This window comes from Humulus lupulus, chromosome 6, assembly GCF_963169125.1.
Source record: "Humulus lupulus chromosome 6, drHumLupu1.1, whole genome shotgun sequence".
Lineage (NCBI taxonomy): Eukaryota > Viridiplantae > Streptophyta > Magnoliopsida > Rosales > Cannabaceae > Humulus > Humulus lupulus.
The window spans coordinates 148,787,598-148,813,042 of NC_084798.1; the positions used below are offsets into that span (position 1 = coordinate 148,787,598).

A 25,445-nucleotide genomic window follows, 5' to 3' on the forward strand; every position below is an offset into this window, starting at 1 on the left:
CTACAGGAAGCCCCCGAAAGTGTCTCACGGAGGGAGGCGTCCGCGAGATTCCAATAAGAGGTGTGAGTTCCACGGAGACGTGGGGCACACCACGAACGAGTGCCTTTAGCTGAAGGATGAGATCGAGTCCCTGGCAAGAGCGGGACACCTCGGTCAGTGGGTGAGGATACCCATTATCTATCCCGGACAGGGAGTAGTTCACGGAGCTGCATATTCCCCGAGACAGAGGGGGACCGCTAGCGCTCCTGGAGCCGGTCACCCCCAAGCTCCCGGGTCTCAGTTCCCAGCGCTTCCTGCTCCAACCGCTCCGGCACCCATTGCCTTGTTGGCTCCAGGACCTGGCAACCCATATCCGCCCGGCCTTGCTCTGCCACCCGTTGACGGACACGTAGCCACCATTTCCGGAGGGCCGCACCTTGCCGGAAGCACCCGCAACTCCCAGAAGAGGTACTTGAGGGAGTTAGAACACACCGGGGAGATGTGCGCCTTGGTTCAATCACCTGCTCAACGTCCCCGAATGATGGATCTTCCCATCACCTTCACGGAGGACGATGCTCGACATGTGCACTTCCCCCACAACGATCCCCTCGTGGTGGAAGCCCAGATTGCCAATAAGAAGGTCTCACGGATCTTGGTCGATAACGGAAGCTCCGTAAACATCCTCTTCAAAGCGGACTTCCACGCGATCGGATTAACCGAGACAGACCTGACCCCATGCCCCATCCAGCTTCAAGGGTTCAATGGGGATGCACTCGTGCCATTAGGCAAAATTCAACTTCCAGTCACCCTCAGAGGAGAAAGCGACGCTTGTGCCTTCAAGCACAGCACATTCGTGGTGGTCGACTGCCCCACGGCGTATAATGCCATCCTAGGCCGACCGGTCCTAATAGATTGTGGGGCCATAACCTCGATACGCCACTTATGCTTGAAGTTTCCATGCGACGATGGGCGTATCGGCACCCTCCGAGGAGACCAACGAAGTGCACGAAGCTGTTATAACGTCTCCGTCCGATCCGTCTACACGGTCCAGGAGACGGTTGCTGCCATCCCTTTGGCGGAAGAATTACCAGAAACTGGGGGTGCTCAAGAGGCATACTTTGACGAACTCGACCCAAGAGTGGGAATCGAGAAAGCAATAGAGCCGATGGAGGAAGTCGAAGAGGTGATCCTCAACCCGGGAGATCCCACCAAAGTCATTCAGGTGGGGAAAAACCTGCCGTCGGCCATTCGAGATAAGATCGTGGCCATTGTGAAGAATAATCAGGATATCCTGGCATGGTGCCACGCTGATATGACGGGGATTAATCCTAATGTTGCGTGCCACGCACTCAACATAGACCCATCTGCAACTCCAATTCGCCAAAAGAGGAGGCCGTTAGACCCAGTGAGGGCCGAAGCCGTCAAAGCTGAAATGGACAAACTGATGTCCATAGGCTTTCTCCAGGAGTCACACTATCCCGTGTGGTTGGCCAACCCAGTTCTGGTCCCGAAACTCGATGGGTCCTGGAGAATGTGCATTGACTTCACGGACCTAAACAAAGCCTGCCCGAAAGATTGTTTCCCTCTTCCGCGAATCGATCAGATGGTAGACGCTACATCCGGGTACGAACTCTTATCCTTCATGGATGCGTACTCTGGATACAACCAGATCAAGATGCATGTCGCGGACCAGGAACACACCAGCTTCCTCACGGACAAGGGTGTCTACTGTTACGTGGTCATGCCTTTCGGTTTGAAGAATGCTGGGGCGACGTACCAGCGTCTAGTAAACAGGATGTTCAAGGACCAACTGGGGAGGAACATGTAGGTGTACGTGGACGACATGTTGGTAAAATCCAAGACCTCCGGGGACCACAGTGACAACCTTGAGGAAGCTTTCGCCGTGATCCGAAAGTATGGAATGAAACTGAATCCAAAGAAATGTACTTTCGGGGTCTCGTCTGGGAAGTTCCTCGGTTTCATTGTCAGCTCCCGCGGAGTGGAAGCCAACCCTGAGAAAATTAAGGCGTTCATAGATATGCCTTCCCCCCGGAAGCATAAAGATGTCCAGAGCGTTACCGGAAGGATAGCTGCTCTCAGCCGCTTCGTATCCAAGGCCACTGACAAGTGTATCCCCTTCTTCAATGTGTTGCGAGGAAACAAGAAGTTCGAGTGGACCCCCGAATGCGAAGCAGCCTTCCAACACCTCAAGGAACATTTAACCCGGGCTCCCATTCTGTCCAAACCTGTCGAAGGAGAGGCGTTGTTCTTATACTTAGCTGTGACAGAGCACGCAGTGAGTGCCGCTCTTGTCCGAGAAGATGGCCGTATCCAGCTCCCTGTGTATTACGTAAGCAAGAGGTTACTAGACGCCGAGTCCAGATATTCAATGATCGAAAAACTCTCCCTCTGCTTGCTAATTGCTTCGCGGAAGCTAAGGCCATATTTCCAGGCGCACACCATCAAAGTACTCACCAACCACCCTCTCCAACAAATCTTGCAGAAACCAGAGTCTTCTGGCAGATTGCTTAAGTGGGCCATGGAACTGAGCCAGTTCGACATCCACTACTAACCACGTGTTTCCATAAAAGGACAAGCCCTCGCGGACTTTATTGTGGAATGCTCGGGAATGAATGACCTCCCGGAAGATCCTGTCCCGGAACTTCCCACATGGAAGGTCTATGTAGACGGAGCCTCAAATGAAAAAGGAGCTGGAGCAGGGGTCATCCTAATATCTCCCAAAGGGCATCAGCTCCAGAGCGCCATCCGTTTCGCGTTCCCAGCATCCAACAACGAGGCAGAGCACGAAGCCATGTTAGTTGGATTACGACTGGCCAGAGAGGTCGGAGCCCAAAAAATCGAAGTATACAGCGACTCCCTACTTGTGGTAAACCAAATATCCGGGGAATACCAGACGAAAGGCAAAAAAATGGCTGCCTACGTGTCTCTCTCCCGCGGCCTACTGCAGCATTTCAAAGGCTACCAAATCCGCCAGGTCCCCCGGGACCAGAACTCACTCGCGGACACGCTGGCCAAGCTTGCAACAGACCCGGAGATTGAACAATATGGCCTGGTGCCCATCGGGCACTTAGAAGCACCCACTACCGAGACACAGAGGGTAAATGCCATCATCGACCATTCCCATTTCTGGATAGGACCCACCCTCAGATTTCTCACCACCGGAGAGCTCCCCACTGATAAAGCTGACGCAAGAAAGCTCCAGTATCAAGCTCCCCGATACGTGGTTATGGATGGAAAGCTTTACCGCAGGGGGTTGTCCATACCCTTCCTTAGGTGTGTTGTCGAAACCGAAGTCAGCGCCATCATCCATGAGGTTCACGGAGGCTTCTGTGGCGACCATACCTCCGGGCCGAGCCTCTCCAAAAAGATCCTTCGACAAGGATACTTCTGGCCCACCATGAAGAAGGATTGTGTGGATTATGTCAGAAGGTGTGAGCAGTGCCAGAGGTACGCCAAGGTTTCACGAGCGCCGCCTACAGAAATTACCTTAATGACCAGCCCCTGGCCGTTCGCCGTTTGGGGCATTGACCTAGTAGGTTCCCTCCCAACTGTAAAGGGTGGAGTGAAGTATGCCATAGTCGCGGTAGACTACTTCACCAAATGGGTTGAGGCTGAACCTATGAACACGGTCACATCTAAAAAAGCACTGGACTTTGTCATCAGGAATATAGTGTGTCGTTTTGGGCTTCCACGAAAAATTGTGTCCGACAACGGGAAGCAATTTGACAGTGAACACTTCACGAACTTCTGTGCTTCGCATGGAATTATCAAAATCTTTTCCGCAGTCGCCAGACCCCAGGCTAATGGGCAAGTGGAGGCTGTAAACAAAATATTAAAGACCACGTTGAAGAAAAAACTCCAAGCCTGCAAGGCTCACTAGCCGGAAGAACTTCCGCGAGTACTTTGGGCCTATCGCACAACAGAGAGAACTTCGACGGGGCACACGCCTTATTCCATGACCTTCGGTTGCGAGGCCGTCATCCCAGTAGAAACTATGATCCCCTCTCACAGGCAGGATACCTACGACCCTACCCGGAACCACGCCCTTCTCCAGGAGTCCCTGGACATGATCGAAGAGCTCCGGGAGCAGTCGCAGGTCCAACTAAAAATGTACCAAGGCAAGATAGCCCGACACTTTAACACGAGAGTCAAGAGCCGTACATTCGAAGTTGGGGATCTTGTCCTATGGAGAGTATTTCCTGCTACGCAGGATCCGGGAGTGGGAGTCCTCGGACCCAACTGGGAAGGCCCCTACGAAGTCCAAGAAAAAGTGGGCCATGGGACGTATCACTTAAAGAGACTCGACGGATCTAAAGTCCCACGCGCCTGGAACGCGGAGCACCTCCGCCGTTACTACCAGTAAGCCCCGGACGATCTAGTCGGAAGTCCTTGGTGAAATTAGCAAAAGTGAAAAATGTGGAAATAATCCTCCCTGTTGTAAAACACGTGCCTAGCAGGCAAATTTAATGAAACACGGAGAGATTCACTCCACTTTTACTGCACTTTTTATCCCTGTGTTCAAAGCTGCATTTTAACAAGTGACCACGCGGTCCGGAGACGTCCGGACCCCCCGCTCACTTGGGGGGGTATACATGGCTAAGGCATAGCCATACGCCCCTCGAACAAAACATACACAGAACACCACTTATGTGCTAGCATTGTGTTTGAAAATTTTAAATTGTTAAGCTTAGGTTAATTTGTTGCCATGAACATGTTTGCATTACGTGAATTATGTGTTTATGTGAAAATTTCCATTGAAATGTCTGCCATTATGCATCATGAAAATTATCTCCTGTGTAGCACAGCGATGAACAGGACTGGGGGGTGGGGCACATTCAGAGAGCTACGCCGAAACACCCCCAACTCCCTGACAAGTCCTTTGCAGACATATTCCGCGATCGCTGTAGAGCTTTGCTTCGCAAACTCCAGCTCCGGGTCCCGTAAGGCGAAAGATGGCGAGATCCGCGACAGTTGTAAGCCATGCTTCGCAGGCTTCAGCTTTGGATCTCACAAAATAATGCATGGCGAGCTCCTCGACCACTGCAAGTTTCTGCTCCAGGAGCAGACATGGTCGATCCCCCACTCACAGCAGGCCTTGCTTCGCAAAGCCCCTGCTCCGGGATCGCACCTGGTAGGCGTGGCAATTTCCCCGACAGCAACGAGCCTTGCTTCGCAGGGCTCCGTGCCAGGTCCCTGAAGCCAGCCACCATGAGGTTCGCAACGACAGTTAGTTTTGCTTCGCAAAGATCTAACCTTAAGTCTAGCGACGCTCACCAAAAGAACTCCCGTTCCGAGCCATGGAACGGCTCACCTTAGCAATCCCAGCGAATAGTATAACTACAAGTCCCGGGATTGGCTATTTGCCTTAGGAAAGCTAAAATACGGTGAAAGGAGTCTGGCCGTTGGAACCAGGAAACCTTCGTAACCTAGAAACTACGTGGGAAAAGACATCAGCCGTTAGAGCCTCAAGTGGGATGTGCATAGGTTCTGGCCGTTGGAACCAAAACCTCATGCGCCCCTACAACAGTTTCTACCGTATAAAAGTCTACCCTAAACGCAAAGTTAAATAAAGAACTCGGCAGAAAAGAAAGGAGAATGCTATAAGAATGGCAAATATGTCTGCAATGAAAAATAATTAAAGATAAAACCCCTTCAAGCATTGGGGGTAGCTGCAGCTTCCACGACCGCGGCCTCGGGGACATCGGCTTCAACTGAGGCTGGCGGAGTCGGCTCATTGAAAGGCGGAACTTTGTCACGGGAAGGTTCAGAGGTCCCCGCCTCTCTGGGATCTCCCGCCTCAGGGGCTCCAGCACGTTCATCAATGTTGTAAGTTTGGACGTACGCCTCTGGGCCTTGATCCCACACCTGTAGCTTCTCCCTCATGGCGTCGGCATCCTCTCCCAGATAGCCTAGTACCTCCGGGTTCACTTTCCAGAGTTAATGCATGAGGACCACATGCGATATATTAATCGTTCTGTTCAGTATCACCTCGGCATCCTCCTTCTCCTTCAAGCGCTCCGCCTCGGAGGTTGCCAGCTGTGCCTCCGCGACAGCTAATTGAGCCCTTAGTTTGTCCATCTCGGCCTTGGAGGCATCCCGCTCTCCCTTAAGAGAATCAATCTCCTTGCGCTGCTCCCTATTTTGGTTCAGCATGGATTGCTTCTCGGTCACATGCCCCCTGGCAGTGAATTGCAAGGCTCCGATCTCTTTATCCTTCTCGGCGAGCCCCAACTTCAGCATAGACACGAGATCCCTGCTCCTCTTATGAAGTTGCTCCTCCTCGTGCAGCTTACTCTGAAGAGTGGAATATTCCTCTTGCTGCTTAAGGAGGAGATCATTTTTTTATTGCAAGCGGGCTTCCAAGGTATCCCTCTCCACCCTGGCTTGGGACAGTTCTTCCCGGAGCTTGGAGTTTTCGGCCTTCATCTCATCCGACCGCTGTCTGAACTCATTCTCTGCCTTGGCCCGGTACTCTTGATATTTGGCAAGATATTTCTTGTCCGCCTCTTCCTCAGCCGTGCGCCGGGCCTGGTCAATCTTCTCCGAAGCCTCCAAGGCCTGTTGGGTCAGTTTCTGCTTCTCCGCCTCCAAGGCCTGGCGAGCCACCTGGCTCTCCTCCAGCTGAACCAGAACTGCACCCACCTCCCGGAACGAGCGTTCCGCGATCAGAGAGGCCTGCATGGAAAGACAACGCAATGAGTTAAGCAGAACCAAATGTGCTAAGACAGATGATCCCAAAGCTTAACTAACGGCTTACCCCGGACAATTGTTGCTTCACGGCATGTGTCAGCAGCAGCGGATCCTTGCTGCTATTGATGGCCCATTTCTCAGAATTGAGCTCGCACAAGCTCAGGGCCATGTCCTCCATCATCTCCGCTCCGAACGGCGCCAATGCACGTCCAAGCCTAGGCACCAGCCTCTTCTCCAAGGCTGGGCCATCCAAAACCGCTCCAGCCGGGTGAAGAGACCTCACCCCCTCGGCCAACTCAGCTCTCTTCACGGCAGACAAGTTGTCTGCCCTTCCCTGAGCAATGGCCTTCTCAGCCTCCAACCGCCTCTTCAAAAAATTATCGGCCCGTCTTACACCCTCCAGGAGGGCGGCGGGGAAACGGGTTGGTTTCTGCGGGAAGTGGAACTTCAGGCCAGGCAGAGGAAGGTTTGTTTGCTGAGAAGAAGGAGACCCCGAAAGGGTGGACTCCCTTTGGGCTGGAGGAGGAGGCAGACGGGGTATTAAGGCCCCGGTCTGTTGTTTTTGCTGCTGCGGTGGCGGAGGTGACTGCCTTTGTTGTTGTTGTTGCCTTTGCTGCTGCGGCAGCGGAAGTAATTGCCTTTGTTGTTGCTGCTGGTTTGGATGTTGTTGCTGCTGCCGCTGTGGCGTTGGTGATTGTCTCTGTTGTTCTTGTTGCTGCTGTTGTTGTAGTTGTGGTTGCTGTCGTTGCTGTTGTTGTTGCCTTCGACCAGGAGAAGAGTGTCTACGGCGTTTCTTCTCGGCACCCTCAGCATCCCCTCCGGGACGCTTGCTCACCCCAGTCGTCTTCACGGGGAACACAAGCCCTTCCCCGTCGCTGCTGCTACTCGAGACCATCATAGTCTCGGAAGGCCCGTCGGCAGGAGACTTCTCTACCCCTGGAGACGCTTGCGCCTCGCCACTTGTCCTCTTGGGGGTGGCAGCTTTACCTCCCCTACCAGCCTGGGCCTTCCGTCCTTTCCCCTTGGACGGGTCTTGGCTGGTGGCAGCCTTCTTAATGAGCAAGGTGACTCTCCCCAACATCTTGGCTTCTGGGTACTCTGCAAGAAACATACGGAGCAAGATTAACGAACCAACAAGCAGTGAAAAAGAAGATAAGCAGAAGACAAGACAATCAACAGCATAAAAGCACAAGCAAGTCCGCCAGCAGGGAACAAGAAATAAGAAAAAGAAAAGTTTGAAAGGGACGACCATGCACGAGAAACGTGGATGGCCTTCCCCGAGCAAAACAAAACAACGCTTCCTGCTCCAGGAAGCTCCCGTACTCCTTGAAGTCCGGGAATGACATGCTGAGGGAAGAAGGGTCAACCATGATGACACCTTCTGGCAGACTACCGTCACTCAGACACCCGAGGAGCTCATCTACCCTATCGCAATATCTGTCAAAGGGTATCCTACGCGGATCTAGCCTAAGGAAGCGAGGATCGAACCCCATCTGAGAGGTCCGGGAAACCTCAGACAGGCTGGGGGTGTGGATCAATCGAAAACTAGTCTTACCTCTCCCGGAGGTACCAGCCCCCGGAGTCCCTTCGTTAGGGTAAGCCGCGGCGTGGCGAGCCTCGATCTCCTCTTCCTCCGGCTGAGGGTCGGGGAACCTCTCCGCCCAACTAGGGGATAAAGTATTCTCGTCCCGGGCTGCTTGGTTGATCACCTTGGACAGCTCCAGGGCAATCTGCTCCCAGATGTCAGCTGACACCTGACTTTGCCCCCTGCCACTCACTGGCTCAATGTTTTGGAAAGAGGCGAGTAGCCCATACTCCCGCAAAGATTCGGAGGTCACAAGCCCCTCCACTTTCAACTCTTCCACCGAGAGCCCTTCGTAGAACTTGGACCTCCTTATCATCTCCGCACAGCGAGGTGTCCGCGAAACGACTTCTGCAAAATTCAAATACAAGCATTAGAGATCCTCCCGAAAGGCAAAGAAAAAGCAAAGAAACAAAGTTGAAAAGGAGTGGAAGGAGCACTTACCAGGGATTTTGAAGTCCAAAGATAGGGCTGGCACCCTCTTCAATGGGAAGCCAGTCGTCAGGAACCAGTACTCTCGGAGGTCTGGAACCCTCGCGGTATGACAGGTGGGACACATCACGTCCGGGTGCCTCTCCAGCCTGTAAAATCCCACCTTGTCTGAATGACCCCTCATAGGCTGAGACTTCAACCCGTAGAAGTACAGCACCTCCTCCGAGGTAGGAGCTTCCAGTTTCCGGGACTTGCAAAAGATGAACCACCCCGCTAGGAGCTTGTAGCTGGGGGGAATCAACTGGAAGGGCGCAATCCCCGCCTTCACACAGAAATTGGCAAAGTAACTTCTTAGGGGCAAGTGTGCCCCACACACTATGTGTGCCCAGCTCCAGGCACCAAAACCCTCGTGGCTCTGACTAGCCGACTCGCCCAGCACTAACAGACGGTGCCACATCAGGCCTGGGATGTTCTTCAGGCCTGCCTCTGAGGAGTACAGCTCCAGCATGCCGTAGTTCCTGAACAGGTTCGGCTTCTGGTCCATCTCCCAGATTGAACTATTGTTAGTTGGTGGGCTAGCCGCGACCACTTTTGTCTTTCCTTTCCCCTTTGCGCCGGCGACAGGGGAACCCTTCTCCTGGGCAGAATCAGCCTCCGCCACAGCAAGGAGTTGTTCCTTTGAGATGTTCGTCACTGAACAAAAGAAACAAAGAAGGAAACACTCTAAGCAGTCAGCACCCTTGTCATACCCTAGTGGTATCAAAGGCGTCGGGGAGACCCTCCCCGAAAACTGCTTGGAGAGGCTCCCACCGAGCTTGCCGAAGGGTTGGCACCATGCCACCCGAAGGACAGCAAGGAGCCAAACTCAGACTCCGAGCCTAAGCCCGCCGAGAGAAGTGTTTCTCCAGAGAAAGACACCCTAAAGGTGTTCATGCTTATGCCCTAAAATAGCAAACCAGAACAGCGCAAGCAAGACAAGAAACGACTTTCCAAACGCAAATCGTCAAAGCATGCAAAAGAGACTACTTATCGACTCACATCAATCGCATGCCTATCAAAGCCCTATTCACGCATGCACATAGGCGATAATGGCAGAAAACTCAACTCTAACAACTACCAACAACCTAAGGTTTGGGAGGAAAGAGCAAAGTATAAATACTTACTGGTATTCGGGTAGTTGAAGGTTGAAGGAGTGACCGGATCGCTGCACAGCATGATCGCGAGAAGTAAAACCTGCAAAGACGAACGGCGATTCAAACCCTGAACTTCGGCGAATAAACCCACTGCCAAATCAAAAGAAAAGTTTCTAGATCCCTTACCAAAAGAAGTGGCAAGTTCGAAGGAATGGAAGCTTGGAAGCCTGAGAGTTCGAAGGTTTGGGAATCTGAAAATCCGAAAGATAGAGAATTTGAAAGCGTAAAGAGGAAGAAAGGTCCGTTCCCTCATTTTTATAGCAGGGAAGAAGTCGTTTTGAATTCCTCAAATGGACGGTCCCGATCTTCCCATTCCGTGTGCATCAGATCCAACGGCTGGAGATGAAGCGACGATCCTATTTATGACTCCTCGGATGGGAATAAAGTATTTATTTCCCATCATTATACCACCTCGGGCCTGGAGTACCATTAAAAACTGTCAAATCATTACTCAGATGCCTGACGCACGCATACTCAACCAGTCGCCTCACGCACACGTCTTGGTCGCAGAACCATTCCCGGCATGACGCGTGGCCCTTGCCGCACTTGAGTACTTGAGTTCAAACAGAAGAAATTCCCTTCCTTTTTCATACTAACACTCAAGCGGGAAAAAGGAACACTTCCGGGAACACAAAAGGTGGCCCCTCGCCTAATCTAAGAAACCAGAATACCCGGAGGACCGTACAAGCTCCCGGATCTCTCAAAGCTCCGTGACCTTGGGGGGTAAATGTTATCCAGATTTTCGGATAGCGTTTAGATGGATATCCTCGGGGAAGCAGAATTATCAATGTCTTTCACGGTAGGTGACCAGAGCTCGCGGATGAACAGAAAGGCTTCGCCTCTCCCGATTAGTGTCCGGATTACTCTTTCAAGCAAACGCGACACGGAAGCTCGTTAACTCTCCCGGACTCCCGAAGAGGTATCCTTCGGGGAAGCTCCTTCCAGGAGAAGCTCTGCAAGTGGTCTTCGCGGAAACAGTTCCGTGCCTCGCACGGAACAAGACCAGGCAGTCGAGTCGTGGAGGAGGCATATTTGGAATGATATCCACCTGACACAGGATCCCGCCTGACACGCCCGACAGGTCAAAGCCGCACACATCCCAGCATGCCTAAGGGTACCTTTTCGCCTACTGTTCCGCTGACAACTTGGAAAAGACGGCTGACTTTGTGTATTCCCCATACTTTCACGTAAATATACCCACATAGAGTCTTGTAGCCATGCTACTACAGTAATTTTATCCCCTATTTATGGCTGGTGTAATTAAGACTCATGGACGTAGAGAAAAACCCTAATCCAAAACCCTAGCTATAAAGACCCCCTCATTTTACAATAGGAGGGACGGCCAACAAATCACATAGCAAGAACTCTACTAAAATCTCTCTAGCTTCATCTTCTTCAAGAGAACCCGAGAGAAACACTGTGAGTGTGTGAAGTTCTTGTACACCAGCCATCTTACTGTAATTCTTTACAAGTATAATTACATCGACTCGTGGACTAGGGCTTGTTAACGCCTGAACCACGTAAAAACACTGTTTGTTTAGTTACATTTCTGCACTTCTACAGTTCTTATCTTTTTATTATTCTGTTTGTATTCGTTTCCGAAAAACTCGGTAAACATATATTATTTTCTTAACGTGCGTTACTTCTAAATTATAACAATAATGTCTTTAAACTAATAAAATATAATATATAAAAAGAAATTAAATAAAAAAACTAATGACCCAGTATCTTCAAAATAGAATTAGGCAATTAGGGGTAAAGTCTTTTACCATTTCTCTTTAGCATAATTTGATAGCACAACCCTATGCTATAACAGCTACCGGCGACAACTGCAATCCAGCAATCTATGACAACTAGGGAGAACGGCGACAACCCAGGTGACGGCGGCGACGACGGCTCCTTCCTCGGATACAGGCAAGCCCTAATCTGCTCGTGGTCCAGCCCATCTCCAGCCTAAAGCTTCGGCATCTTCGCGCCTAACTCTCACTCCGACCGTTCGATCGTTGCCCTCCACCCATCTCCGGCGTAAAGCTCTTCTCGCTGCCGTGTTCCTGCTTCTCTATCTTCTTCACAGTGATAGCCACAAGACTTTGGGTATTTTCTTTTTTTTCTTTCTTTCTTTCTCTGCACTGAGTTTTTTGGTTTAAATACTAAAGATTTGATTGAATATGTGTTTCTTTGAATGGGATGTTCCATTATCGTGATTCAATTTTGTGAATAAGATTCATTTTTGAGATGAGATGTCCCTACAGATGAGATGCTTTCTGATGAATATTATGAGCAAGATGGGAAAGAGCAGAATGATTTAATGCATTATAGAGGGTTTCCTCATTCTTTGGGGTCTAATTCTGAGCAACAACTAAAGCCAGCTGCAGGGAATAAGAATACTGCAAGATCTTCTAGAGTCTTGAATGGCAGTGAAAATTTTGGTGATGGTGATGAAGATGACAACAATAATGATGATGTTGATTATGAAGAGGATGAAGATGGTAATTTGCTTTATTCTCCTTTGTAATTTTAGGATATTGCTGCATTAGTACTGCTCACTCTAGTTCTTGGGTGCTTGTGAGGACAATTGGCATGGAACTTATGAACTCTGATTATATTATTGTTCCCACTCATGAAGAGTTAAAGACTGAATTTGTAAAACTGTTATTGAAATTTGATAGAGGTCCTTGCATGTATAAATGGGTGGTGATTTCAGGTTTGTGTTTCTGACGCTAGATAATCATGATTGATAAGATTTAGTGGATACCCTTTTTTGCTGGTATATGATTGGCTTCTTAGGCTGTAAAATATAATTGACACCGTGTCATCTTTCTTTTTTTCTTTTCTTTTTTTTAAACAGGCTTATCATCTTTTTATTAATATACAATCTGTTTCTTGTTAAATAAAGACGAGGGGATACCCTTGAAAGATATCAAAATGTGGTGGGATGAGATGATTGCAGACATGTCTTTATTTTAAGAACAAGAAATGATCTAATACGTTATTGGAATTTGGATCAAATAATGAATGAGATGATTGCTGTTGGTTATACTATAATAACAGGAATCAGAGAAATGCATAGCTTCAAAAGAGAAGAAAAGACAATTATAAGAGAGTAGAGAGAGAAGACGTGAGATGTGGGTCAGATTGTTATAAAGTTAGCATAATATGTGTTACATGCATAGTATATCACTTCCTGTGAAGCATTAGTTCTGCCTGTTATATGGAAAAATAGAAAAAGTGGTAGCTACCTAAAGTTTGAAAAGCTTAGCCTGCTAGAATTCATTGTAGCTATACAGTTGATGAAGTTGTATGATATAAAAATTTACTGAAATCCTTAATCAATTGATTGTAGCTCTGCATAGTATATCACTTCCTGTGAAGCATTTGTTCTACCTGTTATATGGAAAAATAGAAAAAGTGGTAGCTACCTAAAGTTTGAAAAGCTTAGCCTGCTAGAATTCATTGTAGCTATACCGTTTGATGAAGTTGTATGATCTAAAAATTAACTGAAATCCTTAATCAATTGTTTATAGTCTTGCAAATTCTTATCAGTTGCTACATGAAGTTTTTTCATCTCACCAGGCTAGTTTATTTGAATTATATTTTTGTCTTTGGTGTTGTTTGTGTTGAAATTTTCTTCTGCCATTGGATCATAAAATTATTTTATCCTTACATTATTGGGTTTACCTTTTCAGGAGGAACTTGAAGAGGAAGATAGTGTTGTGGCATCAACCAAAGGGCGTGGCTGAAGAAGCTCTTAGGAGTAAAAGATCAACTGATCATGTTCTACTTAGCTACTTGTTTGATTCTGAGCCAAATTGGAATGAGATGGAATTCTTGATAAAATGGAAAGGCCAATCCCATTTACACTGTCAGTGGAAATCATTTTCTGAGCTTCAGAATGTATGTTGTACACTTCTTGTGCTGCTTCTGCGTGTAGTTTTTGTATTAAGCCTTCTAGCGCTATCTTGTCAGTTGTAACTTGTCATTCTTGATGTAGCATTGATGTTCGGCGCTTCCCCCCACTGTTATTTAAATTTCTCTATGCATTTTTGGTTTGTGGTTTTGCAGCTTAGTGGTTTTAAGAAGGTTTAGAATTACACTAAAAAGGTAACGGACGAAGTCAGGTTCAGGAAGACAGTCACACGTGAGGAGGTAATATTTTTATTTTTTTTCTTTTTCTTTTATGAATGCCAGACTTTGATTCAGAAAGTCAGAATGTTAAGAAGCAATAAAGATATATGTTTTTTTGGACCTGCGGCAATCCCCTTTCTCCTATTTGATGTCAAATATGAATGTAGTTTGTTGAATCACTAATTATTTTATTAATATAAATTGGCTGTTTATTGTAAACAAGGATAATAACTTTGCATTTAGGTAAACTGGGGTTAATCTCTATTTGAGGGTTACCTCTTTAACTTGTGGGGTGGTAGAGCTTTCTTATGCCACACCTACGCCCACACATTATGTATATATTATATTATTTTAATTTATCATTGATTTTTGTTCCTTTAAGCAGTGAATTTGTATTTAATATTCATACGAAGGTATCTATCATATGCGGGATTTATTTTTGTTTTGAACTTGTTTGTTTTTGTATTTGTGTGCTTTTTTTTTTTTTTTTGTGTTTCAGTGGTGCTTATGCTATTTAATGGGATTGCTATCTACTTTTTTTATTATAAGCTATATATGGTGGGATTAGGAAGTGATTTTGTTTTTAAAGAGCTCAGTAACTTTATAACGGACCTCATTCTGTTCAAATGTTTTTTGTCACGTCCGAGACAGTCAAAACACATTTGATTTGTTATTGTTTTTCCTCTTTGCTTCATCTCACATTATTTGAAGAGCTTTTAAAATTGATGTTGACTATGGTGCCATTTTTTCTTTAATTGTTTGTTCAAGATTGAGGTTAATGATGTGAGCAAGGAGATGGACTTGGACCTCATCAAGCAAAATAGTCAGGTTCGCTTTCAATTTCTTGTTTTGGTTTTATATATTTATTTCCTTTGTGTTTCCCTTACTATGTAGTTCTCTATATAATTGGTTCAATATATCTCTCAGGTGGAAAGGATAATTTCAGATCGCATTAGTAAAGACAGTTCTGGAGATGTAATTCCAGAGTACCTAGTCAAGTGGCAAGGGTTATCTTATGCTGAAGCGACATGGATTATAGGTTTGCTCTTTTGTGCAATTGTTCTTTCGCAGACTCTTTCTATTAATTTAGGAATGTATTCACCAAATTTTATGAAAAATAAATTATAGGAACATTCCTTTCTACTTATCATAAACACCTACAAAGATAAAACATACAAGTTTTTCTTTGCTTAAATGGAATGCAGACATTTTGATGATAGAATTAATGTGCTAGAGACTAGTAGTATAGTAATGGGATGATCGAGACATCTTGTGATTAGCAACTGTCATATATCTGTTTGGAGTGTAAGAAAGGGGGATATGTTGGTCAAAATGGTGAGACACTGAGACGTATAGAGAAACACGGTTGTATGTGAAAATTATTTATTAGAAGTGATTTTGTTTGTTGCGCTCTGTATTTCTTTTGACATTGGTTTTAACACAATGAAATTTACTTGGTCAAACTTATGGTACGGAAGTAGAAAATAGAAACTTGTAATAGCTACTTTCAAAAGATCTATTGGGTCATTAGGGTCTGAGGTACATTTGAGTAGAGTGTACGAGTTTTTAACAAGGGAAGCATGGATCAAAATGATAAGCATCAAGCCAAACCAAATGATAGAGGCTAGTGAAAATTGGCAATGAGATGGCTGCAAGGATTCATTGGGTTGAGTTAGCTTTCAACTAGTTGATTTGACCGATCCACTTTAAAATGACTGTCAAGTTTGCAGGCTAATGTAGATACATCTAACCTAGCTACCTAGAAAAGGAAAAATTAATAATAATGAAGAGTGGTAAACAGAAAATGTTGAAGGACTACTGGGCCGTATTCATAATAGAAAATGTTGAAGGACTGCTGGGCTGTAGTAAACAGCTGTGTTTATTTTACAGCTGTATTTATTTACCTAATTTCTTAAATAGATACTAATATGATTAGGACCAGACTTAGAAGGATCATCTGTTAGGCATATGAATCCTATTATTTCCTGATTTTATGTTTTCTGCCTCTTCCTTTTCCGTGTGCTTTCCTCTATTTATTAGTGGGTTGTGATGAATAAAAGATAGATTATTGAGATTTGAGACCTAATAGTTGAAAGGAAATAAACATGAGAAGATTTTGGTAAAAGCCAAGATGGTCTGAACTTTTAATAGTCTTGTTGATAGCTTTGGCAAACTTCATATTCAATTTGGCAGCTCTAATGACATTAACTTTTTTGTTGTGCATGTTGTAGCTTTGGAGAACAGCACTACTCACACACCTTTAAGCTCATCACAGTGTTCTTGCATGAAGCAAGTCATGCTATTGCTTGCAAACTCACATGTGGTCATGTTAGAAGCTCTTCACCGTTCCCCTCTTTTGTACTCAATGCTTATATTGTGAAGCTAGTTCATGCACTTAATCCTCATTTCCGTGGTTCCTAAAGTCAGTCATGCAAACTAATATGATCTCATGTGTAGGTGGAGGGAATCCAAGTCCATGCAAATGAGGGTGGCGTCACACAAACGCGTGGTGGTGTATATTGGTTGATATTACCTGCAGGATGTAATACACTTTTTTCCCTAGCAACTATTTTTTCTATGGTCCACGCCCTACTTTCAAGTTTGTTAAGTGGAAATGAAACATTGCATGCTTTTCTTTGATAGAATATTCATGAATGTATTTCCTCTATCTTTGCATTCCTTAGTTCAATTGATTTTTTTTTTCAATCTGAACAAAAAAAGCTTCACTTCAATAGACCTTTTTTTTTCTCAGTTCTTTATGTATTCAAGGTGTTTCTTACGTGCGTCAATTATACATGTTGGCCATGCACTTGGTTTCTGGCACTGAACTACCCTTAAGAATTTCTTATTACTGATTACTCTTTCAAATTGCATACACCAAGTTCAATTGTAGTAAAACTGAAAATGAGGTCTTTGTAAAGTCAGTAGAATTTTTTATTTCTTTTGATATTGGTTTTACAATTCTTGTCAATTAGTATGATGTGTTTCCATGGCTTCATGCTTTATACGAAATTTTACATACTCAGATCTTGGCTCATCATTCTGGTGAATGACTTTGATACTCGCATCAACAAATCTCCTCACTGCGAGAATTGCTGCTGGTTGTTTAATTGTTGCTCTATTTGTGGTGTTCTGTATTGCTAAAAACGTAAGATTGCTATTTCATATATTTCAGTGTTGAGAAATGCAAACATTATTGCATATTGTCTTCATTAGTTACTATGAAGTGAGCACTTATTAATATTTCCTTTTAATCTTGTTCATTATATAGTGGACACTACGTGGACTTTGTATCAGTAAGAAACTTTATTGAGTTGTTTAAAAGTACTGTCAATTTTATATATTCAAATGCTTCCTTACCATTTTCAAATGCTGCCAATTTTGAGGTTATAACTTTTTTACAATAAATGATACATGGTTTTGGACCATTTACACAATCTAGATACAAAGCTCTGCCTGATGTTCAATCTGCCTTATTTTAAGTTTTAAACCTCCAAGAAGACCTTTAATTGTAGTTTCTCACATGGTGAAAAGGCATCTATATCTTTTCTTTTTTTTGGGTCTAAACTTTGTGCTGAACTGCGACATTACATCATGATTCTCAGAAGTCGCAGAAAGAGGAGGATATGGAGGAGAGAGGTATGAGCAGCTGGAGTTTCAGAAGAAAACTAGGCAATGTTACAAGGGTCTCCATGATGCTTCTTGGAAGGTAATTTTGTGTTTCGTTTGGTGACAAGTAATAAAGCATAATGCAACTTTAAAAATCATCTTTTTTTTTAATATTGATTAAAGTATGATAATAGAGAGATGGGTTATTTCATGAACAGTCACATATGAGGTACTAAAACTACTAATTTATGTTATTTCATTTGCTCATTAGTAAGGATTGTCAATATTACCAGTCCCTTGCATAAGTTCTTCATTTGTTTATATATTTAGGAGAAGTAATTTATAAGTCATTAGCAAGTGCATATGAATATATTTTGTTTGAAGTTACAAATTGTAATATATAATTATTCTCAAAAACACCTAAAAGGTTGGAGAAGCAAGGTTCTTTAAATTGAGGCTTGTCTTACATATTCTGCATTTGCCTCGATGAATTTTTAAACCAACTTATGATTCTTACTCTATAAACAGAGCATTGCACTTTAGCTTTAATTTTTATTGTTAACAGTCAACTTATGGTCATATAAAATGTTGTGTTACATGTAATTACCTTCTTTTTCAGTTTTGAGTTTCTTTAATCGGTGATTGTCCAGAGTTTTGAGTTTTCAATAGATGATAAAGACTCCAAAATGTCATATAACGGAGCAGATAGATTATATAGATCATCTTATGTTAAACGAGTATAGTATGAAATATATGAATTTCTAGCCTTGGTAGTGGCGCATTGCTAACTCTGTTAGGAGTTCTTTCATCTGCATATAATGATTGAATATTAATGATTTTGTTGAATATGTGTTTCTTTGAATGTGGTGTTTTATTACTTGTGATTTATTTGTGAGAGTGGAAGTGTTTACTTGTGGTATTTGTGAGAGTTTCAAGATTTTAGAAAAATACAACAAGAAAGGCGTAATCATTTACAATACCCTCGTAGGACTTCATGCCATAGCTATACTGAATTGGAAGCTGATTTAGTAAGTACATATATAGAACGAATTATGCTTGATTTTATGTTTTCCTCATTTGATGTTAAAATTGACCTAATTATATTATATGCAGGAAGCTAAGGGGGGCACAACAGAGCAAATAGATCGACCAGAGGAGGCCAGAAAAGATTCTTCTAGAGTTGCCTTTTGAAATGATAACTAGAGTTTCTTGAGCGGATGAATCATAGATAGAGTAAGGGTCTAAGAGGCTTGCTAGAGTTACCTTTTGAAATCATAGCTAGAGTTTCTTGAGTGGATGAGTCATAGCTAGAGTAACTTTTGAAATCATAATTAAAAAAATATACTAACTGTAGTATTTAGTTAGCACTTACACAGTTATCCCAAGTGAGTTCTATATTCCAAGTGAGTTAGCACTTATATATTTTGATCTTGTAATTTTTAGATTTGAAACATACTGAGTTCTATTGATTTTGTCTGCCCGTTGATTCTATCTGAACTATATTGTAATTACACAGGAAATTATGAATGAATATAGTTATTGAAAATAGATAAATGAAAAAAATTCTCATATTCTACATGAGACGTCGGTTTCCACAATATTGTCGTCTTATGTATTGCAGGGAACGATGCTTGCACATAAATTGTCATCTCATGTGCTATAGGAGGATGACGCTTGAGTAGGAACTGTCGTCTCATTTACTGCAGTGGATGTCACTTGCACAAAAACTGTCGTCTCATGTACCATAAGAGACAACGTTTGTATAGGAAACATCGTCTCATGTACGACAAGAGATGACACTTTTATTTAAATGGTCGTTTCATGCTTTACATGGCATGACATTGCATGGGATGACGTTATTAGAACCGACGTATGAGAGTCCATACGACGGTTTAAAACCATCGTCCCATGTCAATTTTGTAGTAGTGAAATTATGCACCAACATCCACTTTTCTATACCATGGTGTGGATACTTCCTTAACAACTCCTTAAATCACTCCCAAGAATCATACAATGACTCCCCTTCCATCTGATAAAAATTATTGATCTATCCCCTTAGATTTGCCACCTTCGCTGGAGGAAAGAACTTGGCAAGGAACTTTTGAGCTAAATCCTCCCATTTAGTGATAGAATTCGCCTACAAAGATATCAACGAACTCTTCGCCCTATCCCTTAGTGAAAATTGGAATAGCCTCAATCTTCTAGCATCATCGCTCACCCCATTCATCTTGAACGTAGCACATAACTCCAGAAAATTAGCTATGTGTAAATTGGGATCCTCCATCACTACAAGAAAATGGGGTCTTTACCTACCAATTGTAAGTGTAGGTAAAACTAGCCTAATGGTGGGTAATATGGTTTACCTACCAATATTGAATTGGTAGAGATTGGTAGGTAAAAGTTAGTGGGGAAAGAGTCTTTACCTACACTTATTAACACTGGTAGGTAAAAGAATCAGTGGACCCCACTAAGTTATAAATCAATTGATGAGTCATCAGATGACATGTTTGATGACATGGCATCATCTGTGGCATCCTACATGGCATTCTGCGTGGCATCATATGTGGCATCCTACGTGGTGTCATTTTATTAACCCACATAGCATTATTTTATTGGTTTGTTACACAATTTATATTTTGTTCAAATTTAATGGTTATGTGTAGGTAAAAGATAATAACAATTATTAATAAATGTTCTATATTAGAAATAAACTATAAAAAAACCATTCAATAATAAAATGTTTAATGCTAAAATTCTTTATAATGTTCAATACTAAAATAAGTCATAAAGTTATCATTTTAAGGTTACCCCTACCAAAATAAAAAAAACTTCATAAAGTTCATTCCTTAGTAAATTAATGTAAATAAACTAAAAATCATCTTGTGACTCCCGAACTGAAATAGATGGCGACTCTCTTAAATTTGCATCTGAAGCTTGGTCTGTTGGAGGTGGTGGAGGCGGTGCCATCAAATTGTTATGACGAAGTATATCCACAACTACACTAAGTTGTTCGTTAGTAGCATTAAGGCGGGAAGTTGTATCATTAAGTCGTTCAACGAACTCTTCATAAGTTGGTTGATTACCCACAATGACCCTTCCAAGCTTTTCTCATTTGCTCATCAATGCATTTTTTAGTTGTCTCATCATTCAAGTTGATGTCAAAATGTTCCTATAACATAAAACAATATTAATTATAAATATTACAAATATAAATGTAATATTGTGAAATGACTTACCAAAAGATAGTGTCGCAATGGAGCTCTCACATCTTCTGGGACCATTCTCCACTCTTTATAATGAAATGTACCATGATTCCGAATAATGAATCCAATCTCATTATTAAATTTCTCAGCATTAGTACAAATTGGTTGACGACACTCCGCATTAAAAGTCACTGACAACTTTCCAGTTGATGATGCCTTAGCTATAGTTGTAGTTGTCAAGCCGCGAGTAACTCCACGTGGCTTAAAGGAAGATGTTTGTCCTACAATACAATATAATCTTAATTAAAATAAATAGAAATTTAAAGAAATGAACATGAAAGACATTAAATTTACCTGATGGAACTTGGGAAGATTGATTATCATCTTCGGTATCAAAATGGGTCGTCACATTGACTTGTTCACCCTGTACAGTTGGGTGTGTGGACTATTTCCAAACCCCTCGAAATTTTGGAGTAAGAGAGTTCCAGACCTCTCAAAAGTCTGGGTTTTGTAATTCTTTTCTATTATCTCAATAAAAGTACAGAGGAATTTTCAGCAAGGTTGTGCTTGGGTCTAACAGGTTGATCCTATTCTAAGGAAAACCTATCAAGGTATGCTTCGAGCAAGCATCAGAATGTTAATTTTTTGGCCGTCCAAAACAAAGGCTGGACAGAAGCACAATATTGAATACTTTGGCAAATTTGATTCGGTAAGCCGAACTATCTATCTGAAAGCTAGTTTTATTGTCAGTTAGAAATTACATGTGACTAGTTCACTAAATTAGTTGTGGCTTGATGATCAGATGATAATGAACTGGCAGTGAAAAGGGAAAACAGGTACTACCTCACAACCCGTGCAAATTGCAGATTCACTTTCGTGTTGGGTCCTCTCTCACGCAAGATGGGAACTTCATCCAGCTTTGCACCAAACAAAAACTAGAAAAAGAAACAGAAGAACTCTACTCAGAAATCTGTCCCCACACAACCAATATTGGGTGAACAATGCATGGACAGGAAAAGCAATCACATCTTATAGGAAAATAATGAGACATCATGCTTAGTGCTTCAACCATCTTGAAATGACTATTGAATATTTCTGAATAAATTTTTTCTCTGCTCAACCCATGACATCATATTTTTGATGATAAACAGAGGTATTAAAAATAACAAGAATAATAATAGTACCATATTTTCTGCCCCAATTTCTTCAATAATTTCAACTGTTGAACCATCAGCTGTAGCTAAGAGTAGACATCCATTCATAAGAAATTTCTTGCTACCAGTTCCTAAGGCCTCATGCCCTACAGTGTTGCATAGAAACAGTCACGCTCACACAATGTGCATAGGTTCTTAGATAAAATAAAGTTCTAAATGGTCAAGCAATCAAAAACACTTAGTAAAGCATATGATCTCACTAAATGTCTTCAGAAACATATCTCTCATTCTTTCCATATGCCCAAATACACGTCAGGTACTCCCTACTTCCTTAAAAGCCCCTTCATTAATCATTAGTGAAACTTCTACCCAGGACCAAAGAAACTACTTGCACTACAGGAGAAGACCATGTTACCAGGCCCAAAGGCTTTGAATGGTTTTCTGAACCCGTTGAATCAGCATTTTCTAAAATATAAGTTTTTTAAGCACCACTCATGATTGAGGCATTCAACATTCTGCAAGATTTTACTTGATATTTGGAAAAACTGAAAGAATCATTTGATAAACATGAGAAAACAGAGAAAATCTACTTGAATACTCTTTTAGTACATATTTCACAATTATTTAGCATAAATCTTTACTATTCGAGGTAGAAGTGGGAGCTAAATATTAAAATGGGCCAGGTTACTCTTCTGGATTTGTTGGTTTTACCACAATAGTGATTCTTCACTTGAGGAAAAATTAGAAGGAAAATAAAAACCAACCAGCAAAATGACTATCAATTTCAAATTATAAAACGATATGTCAAATAAACACTACGGATCCAACATATCTACGTTTTGCAAAATAACACACCTTAAGTGCTGTGAAAGGTCAGCCCCTGGTATCACCAACTCAGCAACAGATACATTGTAATCAGGTATAAAAACCTGAAATTATAAATAAATTATTTATGCAACAAAAGGAATGACGGCATGGTAGCATGGCTCTTCTGCTAGTTCAGTTGAAGAATACTACATCCAAGCAAGGGTGAAGAAGCTAGCTATAGCCTAGTTACCCTGACATCACACTATAAAACTAAGATGGAGTTTCACATGGGAATCTTGCGAGATTTGGAGAGCTACCTCACATCCTTCAACCCATGGTCTGACAAGCCCTAAGAATAATTATAATCAAGAAGTGAAAAGGATGGGAAGAAGTTTCTCTTTACCAGCTTTAGGAGATCTCCAATATCACTATTATTGTTAATTTTGTCTGCAACAGCATGACAAAGTTTGATAATCTTTTTTGCAATCTCATATATTTTTTGCAACCTAAACGAACTGAATGAAAATTCAGCAATAGTTATGTATCAGATTAAAAAAAGTTGGTGGCAAGATGACCTTCCATTATTTTCTTATGGAAAGTGCCCCGAAATCAGAGAGAACCAAACTACAAAAGAAACTAGCCAACACACTACAACGACATGGAGAGACATCAGCACTAATAGCTGAGAACTCAAACAAAAATACTGCAAAAACTAGGTCCTATTTTTTTTACTAGGGAAGCTTTACATTTTCTTTATTTCTTTTAAAGTTTCAACTCAAAAGTCATTATTCTGATAATGGTACTCCTCCTGCTTAAGTCCCTACAATCCTTCAGCAGCAGAGAACTCTAGCACGCTCTTAAGCAATTCTCATTGTATCATTCTGAAAAATTAACCATGGACTAAAATATATACATACATATTTCCCATAATATATCATCACCGATAAAATAACAACTATCCCATGTGTAGAGTCTGAAAATGATTCCTTCTTCCCATATTTTCTCAACTACCAAGCATGTCAACAAGTTGTTCTCTATCAAGAACAACACAAAATCCCCCATTTATAGATTTCAAGACACACATATTATCTAAGTATATGTATATAGCTGGAGGGTTACCTCAAGTTTTCAGGTTCATGATTTACTCCCACAAGATTTGAGAATCGAGATTTCGATTCATGAAGAATCTGATATGCTATGAAGAATCTGGGCTTCAGGGGAGGACAGAAAGGGCACCCTGTTCGTGCACATCTGGGTTCTTCTTCTCAGGTGGCGGTTGGCGAGTATGGGTTCTTCTCTCAAGCGAGGATGGGCGCTTCTTCTCAGCGATGGTCAGCGTCGGGGCCTCGGGGGTACTCTCGCTGAGGATGGGCGCTTCTTCTCAGGCGATGGTCAGCGTCGGGGCCTCCGGGGTACTCTCGCTGAGGATGGGCGCTTCTTCTCGATGGGCACTTCTTCTTTGACTGGTTTTCTAAGAGGGAGAGAGAGAAGACAACCAGAGTATTTTTTTATGTCTGAAAGGTTAAATGATAAAATATATATTATTATGATTTTGTTTTTACTGGTAGTTAGAATTAATTTAATTTTGATTTTTGTTTTTGTAATGTTTATTTGTTTTCAAGATTTGTACCCTTTGTTAAAAATAATATGACATGTTAAAAATAAGTAAGATGACATGTAGGATATTTTTAACACATCATCACACAACTCAGCATCATTTTTATTAAAAATTAAAATAATAAGAGGGAAACATTGGCGCCAAATGCAAAAAAATTTCCCTCCAGTATATGTGTAGGGTAATACTCTTTACTTACCCATATTATTAGTAGATAATCATCCTTCTAAATTATTATAATATTGGTAATATTTACCTACCAATAAATCTTACGAATAAATATTGGTGGGTAAAGGTTTCCTTTACCTACCAATATATATTGGTAGGTAAAGATCAGATTTCTTGTAGTGCGTTGGCATACCTCCAAACTGAACAGTTGATTGGACCATTTGAAGAATTGTTGGCTTAATCTCAATGGTTGGAGGTCTCAATCTTATTTGCAGCAATGGTTGGAGGTCTGATGCATGAATGCACTCCTGTAACAGTAGGAAGTACATAGTCTCTCAATGTTCTTGGTCCTTGCTCCCTTGGAACCTCTGCAACATTATTAGCACCGTTTCCCAAATTTTTAGCCATGGTAAACTCCAATCTTTTCTTCACCTTTCACTTCTGTCTGCGCGTATTTTCAATTTCCAGATCTATTGGTATAATCTCATTTTGTCTATTTCTTCGCATATACAAAAAATTTCTGAAACACAATAGAACCTTAATCCAAATAAATGTTAAACATAAATAAAATAAAATAAAACAACCAAATTAGAGCAAACAACAATTAACTGTGATATTGGAAATTAAGTTCCAAGCAACGGCGCCAAAAACTTGATCTATGAAAATTAGCACGCAAGTATACGTGGTCAATTCAAGTAATATATGATAAGTAGAGTATCGATCCCACGAAGATTGTTTTCTAAATACCACTAATTGTTCTTTAACTTTCTATTTGGTGAATTTAAACTTAAATGAATAATTAAAATTAAAATGAATACTCTAAATTATGAACAGAATTTAAATAACTATAAGCAAAACAATGAATCA

At 42.4% G+C, this 25,445-nt stretch overlaps 3 long non-coding RNA genes and 1 other non-coding gene across 10 annotated transcripts; 3 read left to right on the forward strand and 1 right to left on the reverse strand.

Annotated features, from left to right (window-relative positions):
- The first annotated feature begins 13,606 nt into the window (after positions 1-13,606).
- On the forward strand, positions 13,607-15,114 carry LOC133784237 (uncharacterized). Of its 2 annotated transcripts, XR_009871224.1 has the most exons (4): positions 13,607-13,791; positions 13,960-14,043; positions 14,791-14,850; positions 14,950-15,114. It is a non-coding gene; the product is annotated as an uncharacterized LOC133784237 (long non-coding RNA). The 2 variants fall into 2 exon arrangements; XR_009871223.1 differs by lacking the exon at positions 14,950-15,114 and having other exon boundaries at positions 14,791-14,939.
- Positions 15,115-16,247: 1,133 nt separating this feature from the next.
- Positions 16,248-17,224, forward strand: LOC133782598 (uncharacterized). Its single transcript, XR_009870601.1, has 3 exons — positions 16,248-16,350; positions 16,480-16,564; positions 17,049-17,224. It is a non-coding gene; the product is annotated as an uncharacterized LOC133782598 (long non-coding RNA).
- A 2,362-nt stretch (positions 17,225-19,586) lies between these two features.
- On the forward strand, positions 19,587-19,693 carry LOC133787735 (small nucleolar RNA R71). Its single transcript, XR_009872737.1, has one exon. It is a non-coding gene; the product is annotated as a small nucleolar RNA R71 (small nucleolar RNA).
- A 668-nt stretch (positions 19,694-20,361) lies between these two features.
- LOC133782599 (uncharacterized) lies at positions 20,362-24,051 on the reverse strand. 6 transcript variants are annotated; one of them, XR_009870605.1, is made up of 6 exons: positions 23,915-24,051; positions 22,019-22,917; positions 21,678-21,769; positions 21,189-21,561; positions 20,868-21,115; positions 20,362-20,800 (listed from the first exon to the last, which is right to left on the reverse strand). It is a non-coding gene; the product is annotated as an uncharacterized LOC133782599 (long non-coding RNA). The 6 variants fall into 6 exon arrangements; XR_009870607.1 differs by lacking the exon at positions 23,915-24,051 and adding an exon at positions 23,199-23,309 and having other exon boundaries at positions 21,189-21,437; XR_009870606.1 differs by lacking the exon at positions 23,915-24,051 and adding an exon at positions 23,199-23,309 and having other exon boundaries at positions 21,189-21,450.
- Between the last annotated feature and the right edge of the window lie 1,394 nt (positions 24,052-25,445).